Source organism: Cuculus canorus, chromosome 4 (assembly GCF_017976375.1).
Source record: "Cuculus canorus isolate bCucCan1 chromosome 4, bCucCan1.pri, whole genome shotgun sequence".
NCBI lineage: Eukaryota > Metazoa > Chordata > Aves > Cuculiformes > Cuculidae > Cuculus > Cuculus canorus.
The window spans coordinates 36,539,943-36,563,874 of record NC_071404.1 but is presented as its reverse complement, the minus strand read 5'-3'; the positions used below and the strand labels follow the sequence as shown (position 1 = coordinate 36,563,874).

The 23,932-nt window shown below is 36.9% G+C and overlaps 1 protein-coding gene across 18 annotated transcripts in view; it reads left to right on the top strand.

Moving 5' to 3' along the window:
• TENM3 (teneurin transmembrane protein 3) overlaps positions 1–23,932 on the top strand; it is a 1,341,795-nt gene that overhangs the window by 604,706 nt on the left and 713,157 nt on the right. For all 18 annotated transcript variants that reach the window (XM_054065057.1, XM_054065066.1, XM_054065065.1 and 15 more), the window contains exon 7: positions 4,495–4,576. The gene's annotated coding sequence lies outside the window, so the exon portion shown is untranslated. The remainder of the gene's footprint in view (positions 1–4,494; positions 4,577–23,932) is intronic.

Here is a 23,932-nt window from a genome sequence, read left to right as displayed (position 1 = left end):
TGCAAGTCATTTTTTTCTGATCTACTTTGTGACTTTTTGCAGCTTGTCCCATGCATGCCACTTGTACAAAACTCCAGACTTCAGTGAAACATCATTTCCTTTCCTTTGCAGTCAGTAATTTAACGTTCCAGTGGTAAGATGAGCACTTCGAAGAGCGGTTTGATTTTCCTAATGTGAGATGTCTACGTAGGGCAAATGTACTAAATTACTTACTACCTTTGGCTGCCATGCTCAGTGGATGAAGCTGAGTTGAAGTATTATTCCATTTCTTGATGACATGAAGTCGTTAAAACACTTCTCTGTGGTCTGAGATACAGTTTTAGCACTTGCAGGAAATCAGAGTTTTAGAAAGACTGGTGCTGTCAGCTTGTATATTATCAGACACCTCTGCAAACTACAGCAGTACTGTTTAACTTTGTGAGGCATGAACAGATCGAAGACCCCATAAAATACATTCCGAAAAAAGAAACAAACCATAACTGTAGTAAAGAATCAGGTAGCATAATTCAATATTAATATTGAAGGATTATTATTTACCCCTTCATTATAGTTTTGAGTCTCTGTTATGCATCTGTCAAGCACAAAATCACAAATATTATTATTAATTTACTTAATGTACACTTTTCCTGAGCCTTCATAACAATATTAAATATTTTTATTATTATTTTTAATGAACTTCTATTATTCTGCTGAGTTAACTGTATTAACGAACAATACAGTGTAAAAAATTAGACATTGTTTTCATGTACTTTTTAAGGACATCTTAAGCTACTAATAATTTTTAGTGCTGTATATTGAAATAATGTTTCACTTATATTGAAATAATATAAGTGAGTATAAAGCTCATAATAATTGTATGTGTGATCCTCAATATTGCTATTTTTTTTCATTTTTCCTTTTCTGTGTAACCTAGCATATTGCCTGTTACCCCAATTTTATTAATATCCCGTGGATACGATGCTTGTTTGAAGCTGAATGTGAGTCCACAAACTCCCAATTATTTTCAATTTTGCACTTGTTTGATTAGAGTGCTATTGTCTGTAATTTTTACACTTTTTTTGAATCTTCAAAGTGCATGATTCATGCCTTGAAAACGAGTTGTTTTGTGTTTCTCAGCACTGCTTTTTTTTATCCCTGCCAGTTATAACCCGATAACCTGATTTCACACTGTGCTTTAGCACAACAATACAGTCATCAAACTAAAGCAACACAGTAAGTGGGCACATTAGCCATCATTTTACTTGATCACTTGGGAGAGATTAAATTTATTCATTTTCAGAACAGATAATGAAATATTTAAAACATGCTAGAGTAAACGGTGGCAGCATTTTGAAGTTCTGTTATGCTCGTTGCCGTTGCCAAAGCCATATACTATATACTGTACATGTAAGACTTGTGCAGATGTTTGGGAAATTTCTGCAGGTTTTTTTTCGTAGGCTCATTTGCATTTAGTTTATCTAAAGTGAAATCCATTCAATTTTATTGAACTGTAATTCTGGTAATTTACAATATTTACATGCTGCGGTTAGATTGAAATCAGTCCTTAATTCAAATTCAATCTAAATTTACAGCATAGTAATTAGGGCTTTGTAACTGACACTAGGGGCCTATTGATTTAATGAAAAACTTAACCTTACAGTAAGTGTTTAATTAGTTGCTGCAGTAGATTCTATGCTGTCCTAAATTGTGGACTTTAGAGAATTAGGAACTAATTTAAATTACATTCCTATATAAGGATCAGAACTATTTTTTAAAAGAGCATGTAGCCCTACAGATGAATTAATTTCTCAGTCTTTGAAAAGGATAACAGAAAAAGGCAGTAATGAAAGCAATTGCCTACTCCACTTGAATTCAGATAAAGGCATGCCAGGTATCCTGTAAATGACTACCTACTTAGATAAAATACTGCTTTAAAGAGTTAAAAAAAAAAAAAAGGAGTGAGATTTGCTTCATGGAATTTTTTGCCAGAGGATAAAATTTGAAATGACATATATGACTATATATTGAAGGTGTCCTCTTGAAATTCTCTTAAAATAAAGAGAAAATCTAACTGTAAAATCCAATATGTTTGTATTCTTAACTGAACAGATATATATGACAGAAAATGAGCATAAAAGTCCATTTTCTACACAGAAAATGATGTTTTCATTTGCAAATGAAACGTAGTAAGCAGATATTATATTTCTCCAATTCCATAAAATATCTCAATCTAGATCAATGCCATAAGTTTGCAGATTTAGAAAGTCTGAATCACCAGGAACAGTAGATATTTATTTCTCCCTCTTTTGTTATCATGGCTTGGTACAGCGTGGACATGAAGTCATAAGGTGGAAATGTTTCTGTTATCCTCACAGTCTGCCGTTAACATTTTGGCTTGATGTATAGTCATTGGAACTAATTACAATTCATCAGCAATGTGTCAGTACACACTTATCTCAAAGCCTTTGCTTTTATCCCTCTTTCACCAGTAAGTAAACTGTCCTAGAGCAGCAGTGGTGTTATGGCTTTTTGCCTTGCTACCCATGTTTATTCTTCTGCCCCCTGATAAACTTGAAGTGTTTTTTAGTATGTACTACCAATATACAAATTTTTAGTGAGACATAAATTTTATGTCACTGAAGGATCATCTAGAAGGTCATCATAGTTTTCAGTAATTATTATTTTACTTTGTATTTGCCTAATCAACCTGAATTCGTCATCCGTTTGCAAACTACACTTGATTTTGTGGGGAAAGCAGCAGAGACCACTCAACCAAGCACTGCTAGATTATATTGCGTATACATAGAGTTGAAACTAAGGTTAAACAGGGGCACGTAGATCTGACATTCCTAGGTTTTTTTCTTAAGGAGGCCCTTAAAGGCCTTTTCTTAGGGGACAGGAGAATTTCTACACCTGAGAAACCAATCCAGTAATTCTGCTAACTAATTCATTTCCCTTTTTCTCAGTTCCTATAACAATAGGAGGGATATGTCTGCTGGTATTGCATGCTCTATTCAACAACTGTGCATTCAGGGGACAAAGGAGGTGTAGGTAAAAAGACATAATGTAAGGTGAAGGTAACTGAAGATCAGAAACTAGCCTGACTCCCTTCATTCCTTTCCTGTTTTCTGTGCATGCAGTGAAATACCATTAAGACCTCGCTCAGTCAGTGGCAATGCTATGGGAGCTATTGCAGCAGGTATGAAAAAAGAACTATGATAGCTTGCAAAGTTGTATGTTTTCTGAGGCAAAAGAAAAGAGCCTAGGAACATAATCTGAGAGTTTGCAGGACTTGAAGATTTACTATCCACGTTTGCTGATGACTCAAAAACGCGTGAAGCTGTTGGCACTCTTGAGGGCAAAGAGGCCCTGCAGAGGAGCCTAGAAAAATTGGAGAGATGGGCAACCACATGAAGTTTAACAGGGGCAAGTGCCAGATTTTGCACCTGGGACACAGGTAACTCTGGATATGCGTACAGGCTGGGGAGCAAGAGGCTGGAGGGCAGCCCTGCAGAAAGGGATAAGGAGGTTCTGACTGATAGCAAGTTGAACACGAGCCAACAGTGTGCCCTTGCAGCCAAGAGGGCCAAATATATCCTGGGGTGCATCAAGCAGACTGTTGCTAACTGGTCGAGGGAGGTGATTGTCCCACTCTATCCCACGCTAGTGCTGCCCCACCTTGAGTACTGTGTGTAGGTTTGGGCACCACAGTATAAAAAGGATATCAAGCTACTAGACAATGTCTAGAGGAGGGCCACAAAGTTGGTGAAGGGTTTAGAGGGGAAGCTGTATGAAGAGTGGCTAAAGATCAGCCTAGAGAAGAGAAGACAGGGGAGACCTCATCGCAGTTTTCTGCTTTCTCACAAGGGAAGGAGGAGGAGGACTAGGTGTTGATCTCTTCTCTCTGGTGACCAATGATAGAACCCAGGGGAATGGCAGGAAGATGTGCCAGGGAAGGGTTAGATTGAATATTAGGAAAGGGTTCTTCACACAGAGAATAGTGGAGCACTGCAACAGGCTTCCTAGGAAAGTAGTTACGGTGCCAAACCGGACAATATTCAAGGAGCGTTTAGACAATGCCCTCAGACACTTGGTGTGAATTTTGGGGTTGTCCTATGCATGAATAAGAGTTGGACTTGGTGATCCTTGTGTATCCCTTCCAACTCAGGCCATTCTATGATTCTATGAGATTTATCCCCACAGCAAATTGCACTTATTTTCTAACACATGGTAACAAGACAATGATCAAATAAAACAATGAGTTTTTATCCAATGTAATGGTCTGAAATATCCTCTATAATAATAAAATGAAGCAAGATAAATATAGAAATATAGAAATATAGAAATATCCAAACAACAGCCATGAAGTTGTCTACAGGTATGATTTTTTTTTCTTTTTACAGTTTCACAGGCAATCTGAAGAATATAACTTCTCTAACTGACTTCATAGAATGTATCTTAATAGAAGATTAAGCACATCAGAGATCCAAAATCCCTATTTTTGTTCTATTCCAGGAACTGCACTTCTCCATGACAAGACCTTTTAATGATTCTGTTTGGACAACATCTCTGCTGAGCTGACATTGTGCAGAAAAAGGTCTGGTATGAAATTCAATTTCAATATATTTCTGAAAGGTGTATTTCTTATAGAATTCAATGAAAGTCTGTGTGGTTTTTTTTCATTATTATTTTACTTAATTTCAAAGATACTGTTGATTTCAAAAGTAAGAGTTTTCTTTCAGTTGTTCTGGTCATGGCTTTTCAGGTCATTCCATGTTCCAATGTCTGTTCATATTAATATTCCCTTGTGAGATTTTTACACAAAAGCCATGGACCTGAGGAATCTGCTGATACATTCTTGGGGAATTTTGACTGTTCTAGTAAAGGAAGGAGGTTTATTTTATCATTGCCTTTTTTGCCTACTGGTGAAGAAAGGCATGAATAAAACAATAAATGCCAAGGTAGGTCAATACCTGTTCTCTTTATTGTAAAAATACATAATATCAAATTTTACTTTATTCTTTTAATCAGCATGTAGCTCTCAAATTACAGGAAAGCAATTGAATTTTCTCTAGTCACTGAGGAAAACAAAGATAGAGACTAGATGTTTTGGTCCTGGTATTGGTCCTTATAGGCTTAGCTACTTTGCTTCTCTTGATCTTTATCATTTTATGAATAAGTCTGCACAGTGTCACACACACCAAACACTTTCTATATTCAGAAATGATAAATGGCTTCTGCCTGAAGTAGCATTACAAAAGTGACAGAGAAAGCCATCAAAACCGGTTCTCAAAACTAGAAGTCAATGTGCGTCTTATTGGGCGGGTCAAAATCACAGTTGTAACAAGCAGATTATTTACAAGGCTTGCTATTTCAGGGAAAAGGTCATGGTTTTTTTGGGTTTTTTTTGTTTTTTTTTTTTTTGTTAAAAAAGAAGGAAAAGGAATATAGCACCTGAAGAATTTTAATCCATCTGAAGTAAGGCACTGTGCTACATGTGAAAGAAGTAAAGGCAGGGAAGGGAAAGGACATCCTATGTTTCTAATCAGCTACACAAAACCACAAAATAGAAGAGAATAGAAGAAGATGAAGCAGCCCTGGAAAAGCCCAAATAAAGTAGTGAAACTTAAAGAAGTATACACATAGGGACTAACATCAGAAAAGTCACCGTTTCCATCTGTAAACACATTATATCTTTTACTAGAAAAGAGAAACTTAGGAAGAAGCTATTTCAAGAGTCCTAGATCTGCCACTGCACCTATACTGATTTTGCCGACAGTAACTAGTCTTGATGAGTCAACACAGCTTATCAACAAAAGCAGCTTCATTAGTCAGTACAATGAATTTCATTATTTCAGCATGGGAACTTTCCGTATTTTTTATCATTGTTTTAGTAAATTAAAATCTAATGAAAATAATGTATAATATTGTGGGTAATGCCTAGCAGTATGCAGCATTCAGCGTCTTTTGGTTTTCCTGTATAAAACTACCAAATTAGAAGCCACATTACCAACATCTCCATAGGCTGATCTCATTAGTATTTCCAAGAAAAAAAAAAACTGGAGAATTTCTGTGTCCTAATGAGCCTTAGCTTCTGCAATATACCTTTCTAGGAAATACTGACAGTTGAAGGTCACCTTCCTTAACAACAAGGTGCTCAAAATTTTTATTCATTTCAGCAGATGGCCAAAGTGTTGGTCTGGATTTCAGGACAGGAGAGTGCAGGGGTTGTTTAAAGGCATCTTTTGTCTCTTCAGTCTCCAGGTTTGCTGGAATGGAGAATACAGCTTCTTTTGTCAGGGTACACAGTAAATTCTTTGGGAAACAACAGATCGTTCTGTCATTACAAAGTGCCTAAGTAGAGACACAAAGTAAGAGTTAAATGTATGCATCTCAAGTTGTTAATTTATTTCAAGTTTTATTTAATAAAATTTTTGTCTATTTATAGCAGACCAAAAAAAAAAAAAAAAGGATTATTTGAACCAATATAAGAAATGTTTGTGATTTCCCACCTCAGAGAAAGCCAGATTCATGCAAGGACTCTCCAAGACTTTCCAAAATAGATGCCATGACAACATGCTCTGTGGTTTTGAAAGGTTAATTGCAGCACAATACAGGTTGAAAGGAAGGGAAAAATTATATTCTGTGACATTTAAGGGTTGTGTTATCCTGCTTTCTCTCAGACTTTAGGGCTTAGGACTACCCTTTTTTTTTTTTTTTTCATATAAAACCAATCTGTACTGAAACAGAAGTACCTTTTAATATAAATTTAAAATTGCTCTGAAACTAGTAAATCAACTTATTGTTTCCCAAATAAAATTCCCTGTTTCTTTTACGGTACTTTCAAACACCTAATGTAGAACACAAAAAGGAAAAAAAAAAACCAAAAAAACCCACAAACAAACAAAAGCAAAACAAACCGAACTCCCTGCCAAAACAGCAAGGGAAGGGAAGGCAATGCAGTGCATTTTCTCCTTTTCTGGCCTGGTCATCGGATATCTTGCTTACATTTTGGAAATCCAATTCAATTTCTTCTTTTCTAGCTCAGGAGACATCAAAATAGATATCTGTTTGCTCCAGATGAATACTCTGACTCCAGACTTTGCTGGTGTCAGTTGCTCTTGACGTTCACCTGTTGCTTTTGTTCCTGCTGCTGAGTAAAGGCAGACTGACTGCAGATGAGTGCCCTAGCAGCTGGCCCAACTTTGTGTCACTGAATGTATGCAGTTGTTCTATATAGACCTAAAAATTAATTAAATAATGTAACTAAATAAGCAAAACCAAAGAACCTCATCCTAAACCTATTGTAAAGTTTCAAGCTAGGTGTAAGCAGTCAACAAAGCTATACTGAATTCTGACAGGTAATTCTGTGGTGTGATTTATGTCATTCCTATATTACTGTGTACCAGGAGAATTTCCTTGGTATTATCCAGCTTATTTACAAACCCTGGATCCTGTAGGAACAGAACACAGTGGAAAGAATATGGAAAAAAAATGGCCCTTTTAGGCACTGCTGTGTTACAATTTTCTAAGCTTTTAGATCATTAGGAATCTGAGATGCCAGTGTTGTTCACTTCTACTTGCATTTGAGCTACATTTTAATACATTTCAGTTCAATTTTATTTGAAACTCTTCATGGAATGGGAGCATGCAAATTTACAATTTGTTTTTTCTTCTTTTTTACAAAAAAAATATTTTTTTGCGTTCTGTCATTTTGCAGTTTTCTAATGGGGTATCTTCCCGTAACCTTCATGCTCTAGCCTTCAAAAATATACAGCCTTATTATACAAGGTTTGGGGAATTTTATTTATTTTTTTATGACTAAGAATCTTACTACTGTCTGTGAAGCAAAGTGCCCTTGATGTCATAATATTGTTGGCGTTCTCAAGAACAATGCTTTGTGACTGGAGAAAGATTTTTTTTTTCCATTTATAAAATGGATCATTTTGTTGTCATGAAGTATCATTAAGTTACAAACGTTATAATAAAAATAACGTGCCCTTCTGCTACTGCCAGTCTTTCCCACAAACATACACATCATTGTGATAGGAGAATGAAAGCAAATGTGATATGATAGGTTAAGAGAACATGAATATGTAATTCCTGGCTTGTGATAGTTTTCATCTATAATTAGGCAATTCTCTTTCTTTTCTAATACAAGAATTTTTCATTTGTGTTTGCACGCGGCAAGTCAAAGACAAGGAAACCATAACAGTTTCTCTATCTTAAAACATAATAGATGCTTTCCCAACTGTACATTAAGTTGTGTAAAGCTTTCCACAAGATCATGGGAATTCTACTTCAGTGGCAGCAGGAATAAATGTGATCAAGTGATAAGAGTGCTTCACCCACCAGTTTTAAATTTGTGTCACTTCTGCCCAAGGCAGAATCGGCACGCTTGAAAGTTCAGTTAACATAATAGCAAAAAAGGCTGAAATATTGCAGAGAAGCTCACTGTACAGTTTATGCTAATAGTCACCTGTGTTTGAACATCTTTTACATTTCCCATAAATTTCCACCATGTATATATATATATGTATGGATATTTATATATGCTCATACATTTCCAAGCTCTTGTAGTGGCATGATGACTAAAAAGACATTGTAGTATTTAAAATTTAATGGCAAATTTTGGTTCACACCATGAAATTCTAAGTACTTATTTTTACAATAAAAAATTACTGAAATCATTCCTCTCAAGACAGAGCTAAAATGAATTCCAGATATACTTTTAATGTACATGGTATTAAAGCAATTAGTAATTTATTAACGACTGTCTTTACGTCAAACATCCAATCTCCATGCAAAAGGTTTTATTTCTTGTTCTTTCATCACGTTTTCTTCAGCTGTACAATACCTTCTTATTAACATAATGCAGAGGAGTGGGAGGGGAAACAATATGTAATAATTTTTACAAACCCCGCAGAACATTTTCCTATCTGTCAACTTTATCTCACTTTCTTTCCCTAAGATGAAGCTGGTTAGACTTTTGAAAACAACAATAGAATCTCTTCGGTAATCATGGAAGACGTGTCTCACTTGAATTTCTAAATTTTGCTTTAAGCTATAAGTCAGAATAGTCACTAGTTTCCTGTTAAATATTGTAATCTTTTTATTTGCAAATTATTTAAACCAGCCTGGGATAACATGAAGAAAAATGGAAATATTCCTCCTGCCATGGTTATTAAGAGAAAAAAGTAGTATCCGACTAAAAAACTTTAAGGAGTTAATAACAGGTCTACTGTTTTAATGTGGTCTTTCCTGCAATCACTACTTTACTAAAGGAGCAACAAAAAACACTTCACCTGTTGCAAGGGAAATGTGCTTTGCGGAGGGAGCTGAACAAGTAGGTCATTAAATTACAGATGGTTTGCAGATCCTAAGTTTATCTGATATACACCTCAAACATTTGTTTCCGTAAGAAAAACTGTTCAGACCTGAGGTCAGCTTCAGTCTGAAACCCAGTTTTTATATGCTGAGGAAATATTCACATGCTCTGGTTCTTTGAAGGCCAAGGAGCTGCAAGGTTCTCCTGCCTGCCTGGCTGACCGTCCACAATGTGCAGGGCTCTTGGCCCACAGTGCCAGAAAACTGTAGGTGCAGCTATAGACATTTTGTCCACAAGTGCTACCCAACTTGCCTGGCCAGCCAGTTAGCCAGGGAAGAGGTTCATGCATGTTATTTAAGAGTAGAAACACATTGCCTTCCACACTCTGACTAGCTGGCTTTCTTCTCTTTGTAAACATAATAGGATTACCTGTGCACAAGAGAAAAACTTTTATTTTACTCATGTGTTGTTTGTCTGCTGGCAAAGCAACTTCTGTACCTTTTTCTGGGTTTGGGGAAGAGGGGTTGCAAAGTATGCTGGGGTTTGGGGACAAGGAGGAGAACAAGTTGCTTGTAAGGAGAGAGGTAAGAAGGAAGATGTAGAAATTGGTATAGTATTACAGTAAAGAAGTGAACAAGGGTATTGCAACAGTAAGACAGGAGATGAATGACTAACACGGGTATCTGAGAAAGCATGAATGTTATAGCCTAATGTCAATTATTTTGTGAAAATTGTCCCATTTGACAATATCAAAACTGTCTTCATGGAAACTCATTTTTGAAAGGGGAGTAGGTTATTTTCATCATTACTTTGGAAATATGCCCTCTCCATTTGTGTTCTAATTGCATCTAGTGGTTGTTTGTACTGCCAAGTTGCTGCACTGTTCAAATCAACATCTATCTGTGAAGAAATCTAGAGCTGTTCATTTGGTCTCCAGTAGAAAGAAACCTTGACAGCACTGTATGCTGTGCTTTATTATATAAAATCTGTGTCTTCTTTTTACTATTTATAGTAGTTTTATGCTCTGTCACCATCTCTGTTTGAAAACTTTTAAATACTAAAGTGCTGCTGCAAACATACAGTATAACTCTAAGCAAGTCATTTTTATACCATAGTGCCTTGGTCTTTCATCTGTTAAATGGGGATATTTCTAATTGCTTCTTCATGCTGTTTGTCCTTCTTATTTTCTGTATTCAGATTTGGATTTTAGCTCTTTGGGATAGGAACAGCATCTAAATACAGAAAAGTGAAATGCACATATGATAGAACCTTTTGTATTATTGATACAGCTGCATGTTAACACACTGCAAATACCTAATAGTTCTTAGGCGATTTATGATTATACTAACAGTCTTTCCACAATTTAAAAATATATGTTGTTTTCTGCATTTAATTAAGCAGAGATGAGAAGAATACAGTGGACCTAATTTTGAAAATACTTTGGGTTTTTATTGCATCTCTGCTGATTTGAATCTCTGCAAGCTGTGCTGGCTGTACACCTGAAATGGTTATTTTTATGGTTCAGGTTAAGGTGCAGCAAAAATTTCATGAGCATAATCATACTTGAAAAATGTTACCTATGCATGGCAGTTTTCTCCTAACAGCTGAACTAGGAATATTTCTGCCACTGAAGAATCCAATTTCTTCATCCACATTTCTCCATAGATATCAAAGCCAATATCTTTTTCATGTAGAATACTTTGTGCACTCCCAGAGGTATGCAATTCTTAAAACCTCAGAGGTTTCTGATAAACATTCAGATAACAATAAGCTTACTAAATTCATTTTATAATCTCATTAGTCTATGACCATCTCTCCATTTCAGTTTGGAGAATGGCTGAGAGTATCGCCATGCTGCATTGCTTAAATGTTACTATTGTGTTTCCTGGATTTCTTGATGTGAATAACTATCAATATCTGTGAAGTTTTGTATTTTGTACAGATTTCATTATTGGGAAGTTTATATTTTGATCAGTCAAGATTCTCAGAAGTCAGGATATATTTTCTCGTACATTCTTTCAATTATTAATTAAGAAAGAGTAGAGAGTTTTGTAGAAATCCTTTCAGTAAACATTGTTTACCTATATTTTGCACAAAATGAGTCAAAAGTCTTATAAATCGCAACTTTATCTATCACACAACTCATACTTATTTTCAGAGTGCTGTAAAATCTGTCTTGAATGTCTACATCTGTAGTGTACATTATGCCTGGAGCATGCTTCTGCTCCACCCCAACCCATTTTGACATCTACATAAGAATATTATCCTGTCACTCAGACAAGAACTTTAAGCAAACTCTTTAAGCAAATTTATGCCTGCACCAACATTCTTCTGTCTGCAATGTGGGCAAGTTCAAGCCGTCTGCACACTCTAACAATGATGTCCCATCTTACCTGGCAGTGAATTTGCGAAGCCAGATCCAAATATACAAGAAAGGACACTGATATGAAGGAAATGTGGATTTATACTAATGGTGAGGACACAGCAAACAGGTCTACACATATACTGTATTCTGGCAACATAGAAGCTATTTGGGAAGCAGGATTAGATTCTAGTCCATGATCCAGCCCACTTGCCACAACGTGGTTTATGCAGAGATGAGTCCTTCTGATTCCTCTGTATGCCAGACTGTTTCCTTAGCTTTTTTCCTCCCTTCCAAGAAATAATGAGACGATTTTCTTCATCATACCTTGTCCTAGAACAACCCTAACTAGTTAGAAAAACAATCATCCACGCAGAACGTCCTGTCCAGCTCTAACAGTGTTGGGCTAAAACATAGACCAAAGTCTATGCAGTATTCAGATGATTCAGCTGCTAAATTCTTAGCAAGATTCTGTTGAGCTTCTGAAAATTGAAATTCCCAGATATAGTAACGTCAAAATTTGTGCAGTTTTCAAAGGGTCAATGACAAAAATTCACTTGCACACGCCTTAGGATTTTAGTTGCCGACTTCAAAGAATGGAAGGCTTCTGACAAACCTAATTATATATATCGCTGCTTAATGGTGATGTGAAACAAGGCTGTCTATTTTGGTTTTTTTGGGGGGAAGGACCTTTAACAATGGGAAAGTGCTATCTTGTTAAAATGTTAAGTTCTTCCTCAAAGTCATTAAGAAAATGATAACTGAGAGTTTTGAACTAAAGAGGATCAGGACTCAGTCATTGTTCAAATAAGGTCATGCCAGGTAGAATAACATATAGTTAGACCTCAAGACATTTTCTTTACCTCCAGGATATTAATGACAAGTGATGAAGATTCAGCAATCATGCATTTCCATTTACAGTATGTTCATCATTCTGAATGTATTAAAGAAAGTGACAGAAGGCAAATACTTATTAACTTTAATCGGTAGTGCATGGCCAGACACACTTGATTTGTGGTTCTGATTGATGTGTCTATCTCCATTTTTAAAATAGTTTTATTCATTGGGCCTTCCTTGGCAATCAAATCTCAGAAAAGTCTTGCGTGTCAGCAGCAAGAGTCTGGTAGATGCTATTTCTGTGAAGTAATTACAAGATTTTTTTTTCCTTTTTTTCTGATATTCTGCATCCTGTGAGTTACTCAGTACCACAAAAATACTGTGTTGTATATATTGAAGTAATGTTTTCTAGCTTCCACCCAGAATACAAAAGAAAAATTAGTATCTTATTATGGGAAGCATTCATTGAAAATGTAAGGAGTGTGTTTTAAGTATATTGCCCAGCAGACAGTGATACTGAGATTACAGATTAAATCAGTGGGACCTCTTCACTGTTTTAATTCTTTATCAGCCCATGCAGGGATGCCTAAAATGGTTTCTTATGTCACAGTTCACAAAACTGACTAATTTAGGGTACCGTGAGTTTAATTCTTGTAACACAAAAAGGTCTGGAACTGGAGAAAACGTCAATGCAAGCCCTCTGGGGCACTAGAAATGTTTAGAGATTTTTCAGTAAATACATGTCTATTCTATGTGCTTTGATATAATTTACCTGTACTTTAATGCAAGAATACTGTTTACATATTGCTGTTGATGTTGCCTTTATGGATATTACATCTGGGGCATTTAAAAATACATATTTTTATTGGTTTGTGTGCTGTTTTTAAGAAAGGCTATCAAAAGGCTTGGTTTTAAGAAAGGCTATAAAATTTCCTTTAGCTGTGATGCCAGACACCATAGTCCTATATTCCTTTAATCTAAAGACATGACTAGAAAGATCCTTGGATATACTATGCAGAAGCCATAAGAAGGGTTTAAAGTTCGTCTTAGTAAATGGTTTGACATCAGAGACTCCTTTGGTCCAGCTGAGATTCACTTAATTTCCTGTACAAAAAGAACATCTGAAGATTGTTACTAGAAAGCTAGAGAAAAAAGTCATTAAGTGTATAAATTTATAAATTATAATAATAATACCATTTTGTTAGCATGGAGGTTTTTTTTGAGTTGGAATATTTTATCTAGGATAAACTCCTGAGTTGGAATTGTTATACCACCCATATATTAAATCTTTTCAGATTAGCTCTTTGCATGTGTCATAAAGAAGAATTTCTCCACGCCTGCCAGTTCTTGGGAGCAGTGCTTATGTGTAAGTGGAGGACACAATCTCCACTGGTACAAATACAGACATTTTCCATACACGCAGCTGGAGTCACCAAGTGCAGGACGAATGAGAATGGGTATAGCCAGTTGCTGCTGTAAAGCTGAACTGTGTAAGATGACAACCAGTGACTGCAGTCCTTTTCGTATAAGTCAAAGATATTCATAGGCAATTTATGGAGAACAGTAAACTGAAGATATTTATAGGGTATGTGGCATTTGGAGGTTACTGAAGTTCTATGGTGCTCAGAGTTTATTGTCTTAGAACAAGTTGCTGCGGAGCTTCAGTACCCATGTGATCATTAGGTCATTTTTGTGTGTTATAGTGACATCCATAGTGACAGTAATTATTGTAAGAGTTTGTGTTGCAAATGCCATGCATAAACATGTTGGGGAAAAGACCCTTAAGAAAAAATGTGGTACGTTAAAAAAAAGTAAGTGTGTGAGAGAGAAAGAAACAATTTCAATTCAGGACATCAATTAACACTGATTTGCAGTGGAGTGCATTTGAAAGTACATGCAATATTCACATGCTGAATGAATTCGTTAAAGACCAGTGTGATTACAGTGAATGTCAAATGAATTAATAACAATGGGACCTTTAAGTGTTACCATTAATTTCACAGTGTGTTGCTGTTTTATACTTATGGGCTCTGAAGCTAAATGACACTCTACAGTTGCCCGAGTAGATTAATTGTGCATTAATAATCTATGGGTGGGCCAGCAATCTGGTGGGCACTAACACTTCATTGACACTTGGTTACTAAAGATCATCTTCATTTCCAGTTTTCAGTCAGGAAAGTAATTTTAGCTTTAAAATAGACACACACCATTTCTTTTATATTTTATTAGAATTCTTAAAACAGTGTTAATTTTTTGTCTTCTAGGTCCAAATTCAAACTTAAGCTTGATTAAAGAATTAAACCCCGTCTTTGTTTTTTTCTGTATATAGCACTCTATTAGGGAAATATACCAGTGATTTCTGCTTGCTAGTAGACATCCTTTTCCGTTCAGGGGATTTATTTTGCTGCCTAGTAATTAAGAAATTATCTCTGCGGGTCTGACTACTTCAGTTTTCCTTTTTTATTAATACTTTTTGTTATGGTATTAGGATCTGCTAACTTTAGGAGGCTACCATCGTTAGAAATGTATGCTTTCATTCAAAGCTCAGAAAGTGCATACCGGTTTATTTACCCAATACTTTTATATGCCTTGCCTTGAGAGGAATAGAGATCAATTTAAGTAAGAGCTGAAAAGGATAAATCTTTTTTTCACAGACTATAAACTAATAAGTTGCATGTTTTTTATTCTCGAGTATCTCGCTTTTGTTAAAGATGTCATATAATGCACACACATATATGAGTTCTTACTGTAGCGGAACTGATTTTACTGCCATTAGGCCTTTATATTTTGAAAGAAAACTTTATTTGATAAGTTATTTTGTCCATTTGTTTTCCTTAAATGACACATTAATACTGTGATCTGTTGTAAGCAAAGTAGACCCCAGGAGCCATGTGAACATTTACTGAAATTAAACGTTTAATAGTGTAAGTCAAGCTTTGGAAATAGAGACAGAGGCACACAAGCCAGTGTGTGCTACAAGTGGTTTAAACAAAACAGTAGTGAGTATTACAGCAGTCTTTGTGAAAATTTGTCATAACTCATTAAACTGCCAATAGGCCATTCATGAAATTCATTATTGTAATATAAGCCATTAATCAAATTTAGTAATTATCTAGATATTGCATGTCTTTCTACTCTGTTTTATAGAATGACACTCAAGGTCAGAATGAATGCACATATAAATATTGACCTATACTGTTTGTCCTAACTGGAGTTGATAAATGGCACATCAATCACAGATTTTGATTTCATCCCTCAAACATTCTCTTCATGTCAAGCTTCCCATGACACTATGTACTTAAAGAAGAGATATGAAATAACGTAAGAGTATTTTGAGTTTAAAATTAGAGATAATATTGTAATGCGGAAGCTCCTTCTAGTTCAAGAAATGTTCCACCTGTTAAACGCCCTGGTTTACTCAGAAATATTTGTAGTATGTTATACATAACGGTGGGCAGCTACTACTAGTTTGTGACATTATGACACAGAATACACACATACACACAGGCATAGATACACATGCAGTGTTTGTACTGCGTGTTCTGAGAATGCATATGTGGGTGTAGAAAGGTGAGGCCAGATCATCAATTAAGACTTTACATTTGAGATATTTATGACCTATACATTGTTGAGATTTCCATTGTAGAAATCAAATATTTGTCACAGAACACTGGTAAATTGCAGGATAAAACACAGGGTCATATTTTGCACTTCCTGAAATCAAATATCTGTTTACAAATTCCTTACTGATACCTTTTATGCTCCTATGTATTTACATTTGTGCTTGATTTAACAAATAGAGATTGTCACTTCTCTACTGTTCATATAGCCAATAACAAAAAATCCATTCCCATTTCCATGTTTTCCTCTGTGTGTGTATGTGTATACGTATATATAAATTCCAAGAATTCAGATATATGCATGAATTCTAATTTTACTTTAAATATTATGAACATGTCTGTATACTTTAAACAAAGGAATAGCAGCAGTCACAAATAGGGAAAGAAATAAGGAAAAGGTGTGGGAACTTATGTACTCGTCCACCGCTCGAGATGAAGAATGAGATGGGAGATCTCAGGCCAGATAGGAGCAATGCCCAGTTCACAGCCCTGCGGTCTGAAATATAGCCTGTCAGTGGTGCTCATGGCCCTCCTCAGAAGCAGCATTACTGTCAACAGGGCTGCCCACATCCCAGCTTTGCCACAGGGGGAGATGTTATATTCTCCGTAAGCCAGATCTCCCGTTCCCTTGCTCAGTTTAAGGGAACCTGTCCTTACTTCCCTCTACCTTAGCAGCACTACTTGACCTGTCTTGTTATGGAAAGGAGTATATTAGGCAAGATCTGTAGGCTGTGGTGAACTGACTGGGTGTTTTCAGATTCAGTATTTAAACAGTCAACACAGGGAGTTAACAAAATGCTTTAAGCCACTTATTAGAAATGTAACAACGATGAGGTATGAAACAGGCCTGAAAACTTCTTCAAAAAGACTATCATAGTGCAACTAAAGGAAAAATGCTGACATTTGGCAGTTGTCATTTCAGGTCATCTGGGCACTTAAAATTGATACTGAGAACCTCAGGTGGTGCTTTTGTTTATACGACTCAATCATTACAGGACTTCATTGAAAACCCATCTTTTTTAACATCTCTGACACTGCTCCAGAGCTCTGCATTCATAAGCTGGTGTCAACGGTTCTCCCATAAAATTTGAGTGGAAGCAATAAAAGCCTTTACTATCTTATTATTAAATATGGTATCTTCTGTGAGAGTTTTCTTGATGAATTACAGATCTATTCATAGTGCCTCCAGCCTTATTTTGTTGTAGTTGACTGATGGATTTTACTTCACTTGGGAAAGCTCATTCCTCTTGGTAGAAGAATATGAAAGCCCGGTCTTTAGGCTATCTGTATGGTATTTCATGTAACTGCTAAATAGAAATGGGTTTCCCCTTGCCACAGAGATGCAGGATAATGTTTTGATGGGAAGTGGTTGGGGAAATGAGCTTTTCACCCATTCTATCATTTAATGTCGGGGTTTTTTTAACATTTGGATACCATTCACCTCCAGCCTCCCTGTTCATTAGCAACAGCTGTGGGCCCACACAGTCCCTGTACCACTGACAGGGTTACAGGCTCTTTGGAAACTAAATGTTGCTGTATACTTGCTGATAATATTAGAAGCAGTAGCAGATATCTCTTCCAGTGCAGCTGATGGCAGTGGGAGAGTTCAGCCTATCCAAGTTTAAGAGAAGCAGTGCAGGAGTACCTTCCCAGTTTTGCCCTTAAAACTGAGCAGTCTTTTCTGTTTGTCTGATGTTCCTTCTCCTCTGGCAGGTCAGCTACCTCAGGTTACCTGTCCTCTTTCACAAAATAAGGACCTACCAAGTAAATATTCGGAAATATAAATAATGAGCAAACCTACTGTCTGATTAAAGAGTTTCCTCCGATGTTAGCAATTTGTAGCTTAGCAGTATCATCTATATATTCTAATCAGCAAAGATCTCAGTTTGGGTTCATCTGTTCATGGGCTTTTTCACTTTTGAAGGTCAGCTGCACCCTCTTTATATAGGTTAAAACAATGCATTTATATTTAACAATCTAGCTTCCCTGTGGATATAGGAGGAAGGGTTTCCAATAAAAAAAAAAAAACTGGGTCAGAAGTATATGTTTAGAAGGAAGTTTAGAAGCACTCTGAAGTCACTAATTTTAGGCAAAGTTTTACTTGCAAGTGTTTTTTGACAGAGGGGGGGCTTCAGTGCCTTAGAATCTTTCAGAGTTCTGGCCTTGAGTTATTGTTTCTTCTGCATACAGCATGTTCATTCAAAAAAAAGGCTTCTCTTCTCTTGCAGCCAATAATATCACCCAAAAAATATTGAGAAAGTTGTTGTGTTTTTTTTTTCTTACCTCACTTATTTTCATTTTCTTTTTCCTAGTAAAATCTTCAATCAATGTTTACTATTTGAGTTTTCCCCTCACTGCTTCTTTACGTAGAATAGATAAGACTTCCATTGAGGTAAATGGCAAAAAAGGCAGAAATAGAAGCAAATCTTGGCCCAGGATACTGGGAAATGGTGATAGAATTATCTGAAACATAACCCAGTTAAAAAGATTTTTTGAAGAGTTTGAAGAAGAATTGGGAGAATCCTCTGTTAATCCTTCTGCCTTGAGCTGAGCAAGATTTTTCAGTACATTGAACTACTCAATCCTAGCAGAAGGAATAAACTCAGTGTAATGTGCACAATGTTTTTGTCTTAATTTAAAGATGGTTATTGGGGGAAGGGATAGAATTAACAGAAGATGATGGCAATTTTTATTTTTAAGTGACTGAATGAACTGGAGAAAGAGGAACCCAAACAGGAAAAAATTCCATCTCTTACAGTCACAAGAACAGACATGTGCAGCTCTGCTAGAATCTGGATGCTCACCAGGGATCTTACTGGCTCAATGCATCAAGAAGAAATGTCTGTCAAGCCCCTACAAACTTTGCTTTCCCAAACAACTGCCATATGCCAGAACTAGCAGCATAAAGACACTACGAATCAAACCCCAACATTGTGAAATTTAAAAACATTTGTAGGGCTTTTTGAGTTTTTTTTTTTTTTTTAAATTGCCATTAAAACTGTTAATTTCCTCAGTGTCCCAGGCAAATCATGACTGTTGCACTCTGCCTAGTAATGCAAATTTAATTCCTTAGTCATTAGCTTTGATGACATTTTGCCAGTAGAGGAAGTTTAGGTTAGATTCTGATGAATCACAGCACTTTATCCTGTCCGGGAAGGCATTAAGCAAACTGACATAGTCCTGCACACTACCACAATGCATCCTTACTGCCGGTGTTGAGTCCAATATTTAAAAACAGTTCCCTGCCTACTGCAAAGCAAACGTCATCATTACAAAGGTACTTAAATAAGCTGCCTCCCTCTCTCTCTTTGCTAAATGTCTTAACAATACATGCCTAACAGTTCTTTGGGATTACTTTAAGCTGTAGGGTGGAAGAATGCTTTATTCAACCCCTAGGCTTCCAGACTTCAATTCCCACAGACATCAGCTGCGCCCTCTTTGTGAGCCTGCGCACCAGGCAATCCATACAGAAGCACTGTGTCAAATGGTTAAATAAATAAGTAATGTGCAGTGGGCCTGAAGCCAAAAGTACTCTCCCCTTGCACCAGTGAGAAGGGTAATAGGAAAGGAAGCTTCTGCTCTGATGCTACTACTACTAATGAAAAAGGCAAAGGCAGTAAGCTTGGCATGTTTGTCATCTAATATTACATCACAGCAGCTCGTGATGTGGTGTTAAATATGTCTGAAATCTTATTTTTCTGAGCCTGTTTACCAATGCTTCCCAACACAGATGGAACCCTTTCTTCCTACACATATTAATTCATTTGTTATTTATGCACTTCTGATCTTTGTGACATTTTTTCCTTTGGCCTGCTACCAAGTCATTTTTTATACATGTTCTGAGAAAAGGTGGCCCTTGCCCTGCAGTGAGCCTCACAAATCCCTGACACACACATATGCATTTTTTATTGTTCTCACATGTTGCTTAACAGTCTGCATGATTCCTGCTTTACAGCATAACAGATGGGTTCCTGCATAGCGGTGAAACAGATTAGATGCTCAAATCGATTGTTTTATCAACAATCAGTTGTAGATAAAAATCATTTTAATGAGAGAAATTAATGATGTTTGCAAACATGATGTTAATTAAAGAACATAGCTTGGGCTTTTTTTCCTTCTGTTTTTCCCCCTTGCACACAATTTTTGTTACCCATGACATCTTTCATTATTGACTCATGCCCCAAAGAAAAGGCGATTAAAATCTGCTTTTGTTTGATGTAGCTTTTATTGAAGAAAGAAATAGATCTTTCTGAAGCTTCCTGGTGAGATGAAAGTCTAATTATCTCCACAAATGAAAGGAAAAGCTTTAATTAGGCCTGTGCTGAATCTGCGCACTGTGAATTTGTGCATTGTGATGGATGGAGCCCACATCTCCTCAGTGACTGCAGTTGAAATAATGAAGAAGGAGAAGAGGTAACCTGCTCCCATGATTCAGCTGGCAGAGCAGTCTTGGAGGTACACCTGTGTTGTGAGAGCGTGCCCAGAGCAGCTGCCACAGGCCATGTTTCTGTGCAGTGCATTCGGCTGTTTTACAGCCTCCTCCTGAGCTTTGATCTCTTTTCAGACAGCAGGGGTCCTAACAAATCAAGCTTTTCATGTTTCACTCAGTTTCACTCTCTTTTGCTTTACCATTCATACTCGAACTCCAAAGAGGATGGATAAAATATTGTCTTTTTCTGAAGCAATTAATGATCAGCAGCGAACATGGCTGAAGTGGGCAGTTTGCCTTTTGTGAGGGGTTTTAAAATTGACTGTGAGGTAAAGCCTGTTGAAGAATCAGAAATCACATTTATTTATTTTGCCATTTAATTAATTCACTCTTTATGCTGTCAACAACCTTTGTGCATAACACTTCATCTGCTATGCACTTCTTTTTTTGCAATGTTGTAGTGTCTACCCAGTGAGGAAAGGTGACATTCCAGGATGGTGTTAGACTGCTGATGGCCCCTGGGGAGAAATCTGAATTATGACAAATAACGCACTATCCCAGAATTTACAACATTTCTAATCTATTTTTACCATGTTGCATGCACTTACTCTGTCTCCGTGTAGTCCACTTGATATCAAGAAGGTCAAACTACTACTTATTCATATCACTTGCAGCCAGCATATTCTTCTTTGTGAGTCATAAAGCACCTTTGACATCAAGGGCAGTCAAGGAGATTATCTCCACACCTTTCTGGACAGGATAGCAGTAAAAACAGGGAAGAAGTAATTGAAGACAAAATTAAATCACCATCAGCAATCTAATATTTTATTCTTTCTGTCAGTATATCCTATGTTGTTTAGAATGTATTGCTTTAATTGTGTACTAGTTGCTGGAACTGTGCAGGTTAGCAGTCAACTAGAAACATGCAGGGATGGGAAGGATATAGGATAAATGGGAATATATTCCCTGTTGATTTGTTTATTTAAGGAAAGGAGGCATCTGAAAAAAAATGCAATGCTGTCTTTCAAAGCAAACATTCTGGGAAGTCTTTTTGTAGGTAAATATACAGCATCTATAAATTCTGAAATTGGTGAAAACAAGTGATACGGATTCTGAGTAATTCAACAAAGTGATAATATAGATTTTAGTCTGTGTGAAACAAATCTCTATATTACTGTTCTTCTTATGAACACAGCTTTATCTTCTGCTAATCTAAAACTTTGTGCATTAACAAGTTACTCACAAGCTGAAATCTTGCTATGTATTTTTTATCATTTGTTGAGAGACCTTTAAGGTAGCTGGCATTTCTCTTAGTCTAAAATACCTTGATTTGTTCTTTCCACTCTCCTCTTGCCTGCTCCATTTCACCGTTTCTTTGTGTAGATTTGTCTTCTTTGTTTACGCCTTTGTAAGTATCTCCCTAGTGTTAGTACTGAGTTCACAGAGCTGAAGTAAAAAATCCACCTTATACAGTATTCTAATCCTTAGGCCATCAGTGCCAACATCCAAGTCTGATGCCCTAGAATTACAGGGATGATGGTGAATGTATAAAGGTCCCAAAGCTCAATATAGTAGAAAAAAAGCCGAGGGGAATGCTGTAACACTGGAGCGCAGGTCTAAGCTAGGGGGCACAGCCAGGGGGGAAATGAAGAGGCAGCGGAATTCTTGTTAAACTGCTGTGCAGAGATGAGGAGCAGATAGTAAATTAGGAACGAGCACTGCAAGAACACATCTGAATCAGACCCTCCAATTAACTGTTCTCTTTCCTTCTTTCAAGTTTGATTTCCTTTTAACCTTTTATTTTATTCTTTTGATCTCAGTATCTTTTTCTTCTTGTTCAAGTGAAGAGCAGTGGTGATATTATTTTTGTTGAGGAGGTGTTCTCATTGTCAGCTTCTGTTTCCAAGCGTAGCAATTGAAGAAAAATAATGGAAATATTTTTGTATCCCTTCAATCAGAATGAGTCTGACCAAAACTTGAAAATGGGACAATTCAAAAAACTGTTCTTCCTCTGTTTGTGACAGAGGTGCCTCTATTGTTTCTAAGCTGTTGAGAATCTCAGAAGATTTTATGGGAGTCTTTGTGTGCATATGTGCACAAATACATGTGTAGGACAATAGAAGTTTATGAAAGAAAATATTGGACAAAGCAGGAGCCGTAGTATTTAGCCATTACATGGTGGAAAACAGAAAAACTGGACATTACCATGTAAAGAACCTTGTAAACCTTGTAACTTTCTTCTACACACCTCTTATTCAGGCACACGAATGCATGAGAATCCCATAATGCACTTCACCAGTAGTAACATTAGTATAGTTTCTATATATCCCCTACAGCTGTGGCAGCTCAGTCCTTATCTGAGGTAAGAGCCTTGTGAAGCAGCCCAAGGAGCTAAATCACTGCCGATCTTGTCAGCATTAAGAGAAGCACTGTCTTTGTTGCGAGTCACCCCTCTCTAGACTTCCAGAGGACCATAGAAAGAAAATGCATTATAGAGGTACCCTTCTACTAACCTGTCTTCTGCAAATGCTCGAAAGGCTGTGAATTCCTGTGATGAGATATGCAGGACAGGTGAGGTTTTGTCTTGCATTTGGTTTTATTCTAAGAATATTATTGGCTGGCTGGTACCTGGTCATTGAAATTATTCAATGTTTATGATTTTGAAGTTTCCAGATTGAGATAAACACAGACATGCTCAGTTCATTATGAACACCTGCTAATTTTTAACTCTGGAATGTCTAAATGGGTACTTGTCCTTCCACCTGTATTTTACAGAATCACAGAATCGTTGAGGTTGAAAGGGACCTCTGAAGGTCATCTTATCCAACACCACTGCTCCAGAAGGGCTGCCTGCAGCCAGTTGTCCATGATTATGTCCAGACAGCTTTTGAATAATTCCAAGGATGGAATCTCCACAGCCTCTCTGGGGACCCTATTCCAGTAGGCAGTCTTTCTCAAAGCAAAAAAGTGTTTCCTTATGTTCAAACAGAGCATTCTGTGTTTCAGCCTGTCCTTATTGCCTCTTATCCTGTCATTGGGCAGCATGGAAAAGAGCCTAGCTCCATCTTTGTACCTTCACTTCAGATATTTATATACATTGATGAAATCCCCCCTGAGCCTTTTCTTTTCTCAGCCCAAGTCTCTCAGCCATTCCTCATACGAGAGATCTTCCAGTCCCTTAATCACCTTTGTGGCCCTTCATTGGACTCTGTCCAGTGTGCCCATGTCTCTCATGTACTGAGGAACCCAGAACTAGATACTGTACAGCAAAAATGGCCTCAGCAGTGCCACCTCACTCTTCATTCAGCCCACACTGCAACAGCTTTTTATGATGATCTTATGGGAGAAATTGTTGAAAGCCTTACTGGGGTCTAGGT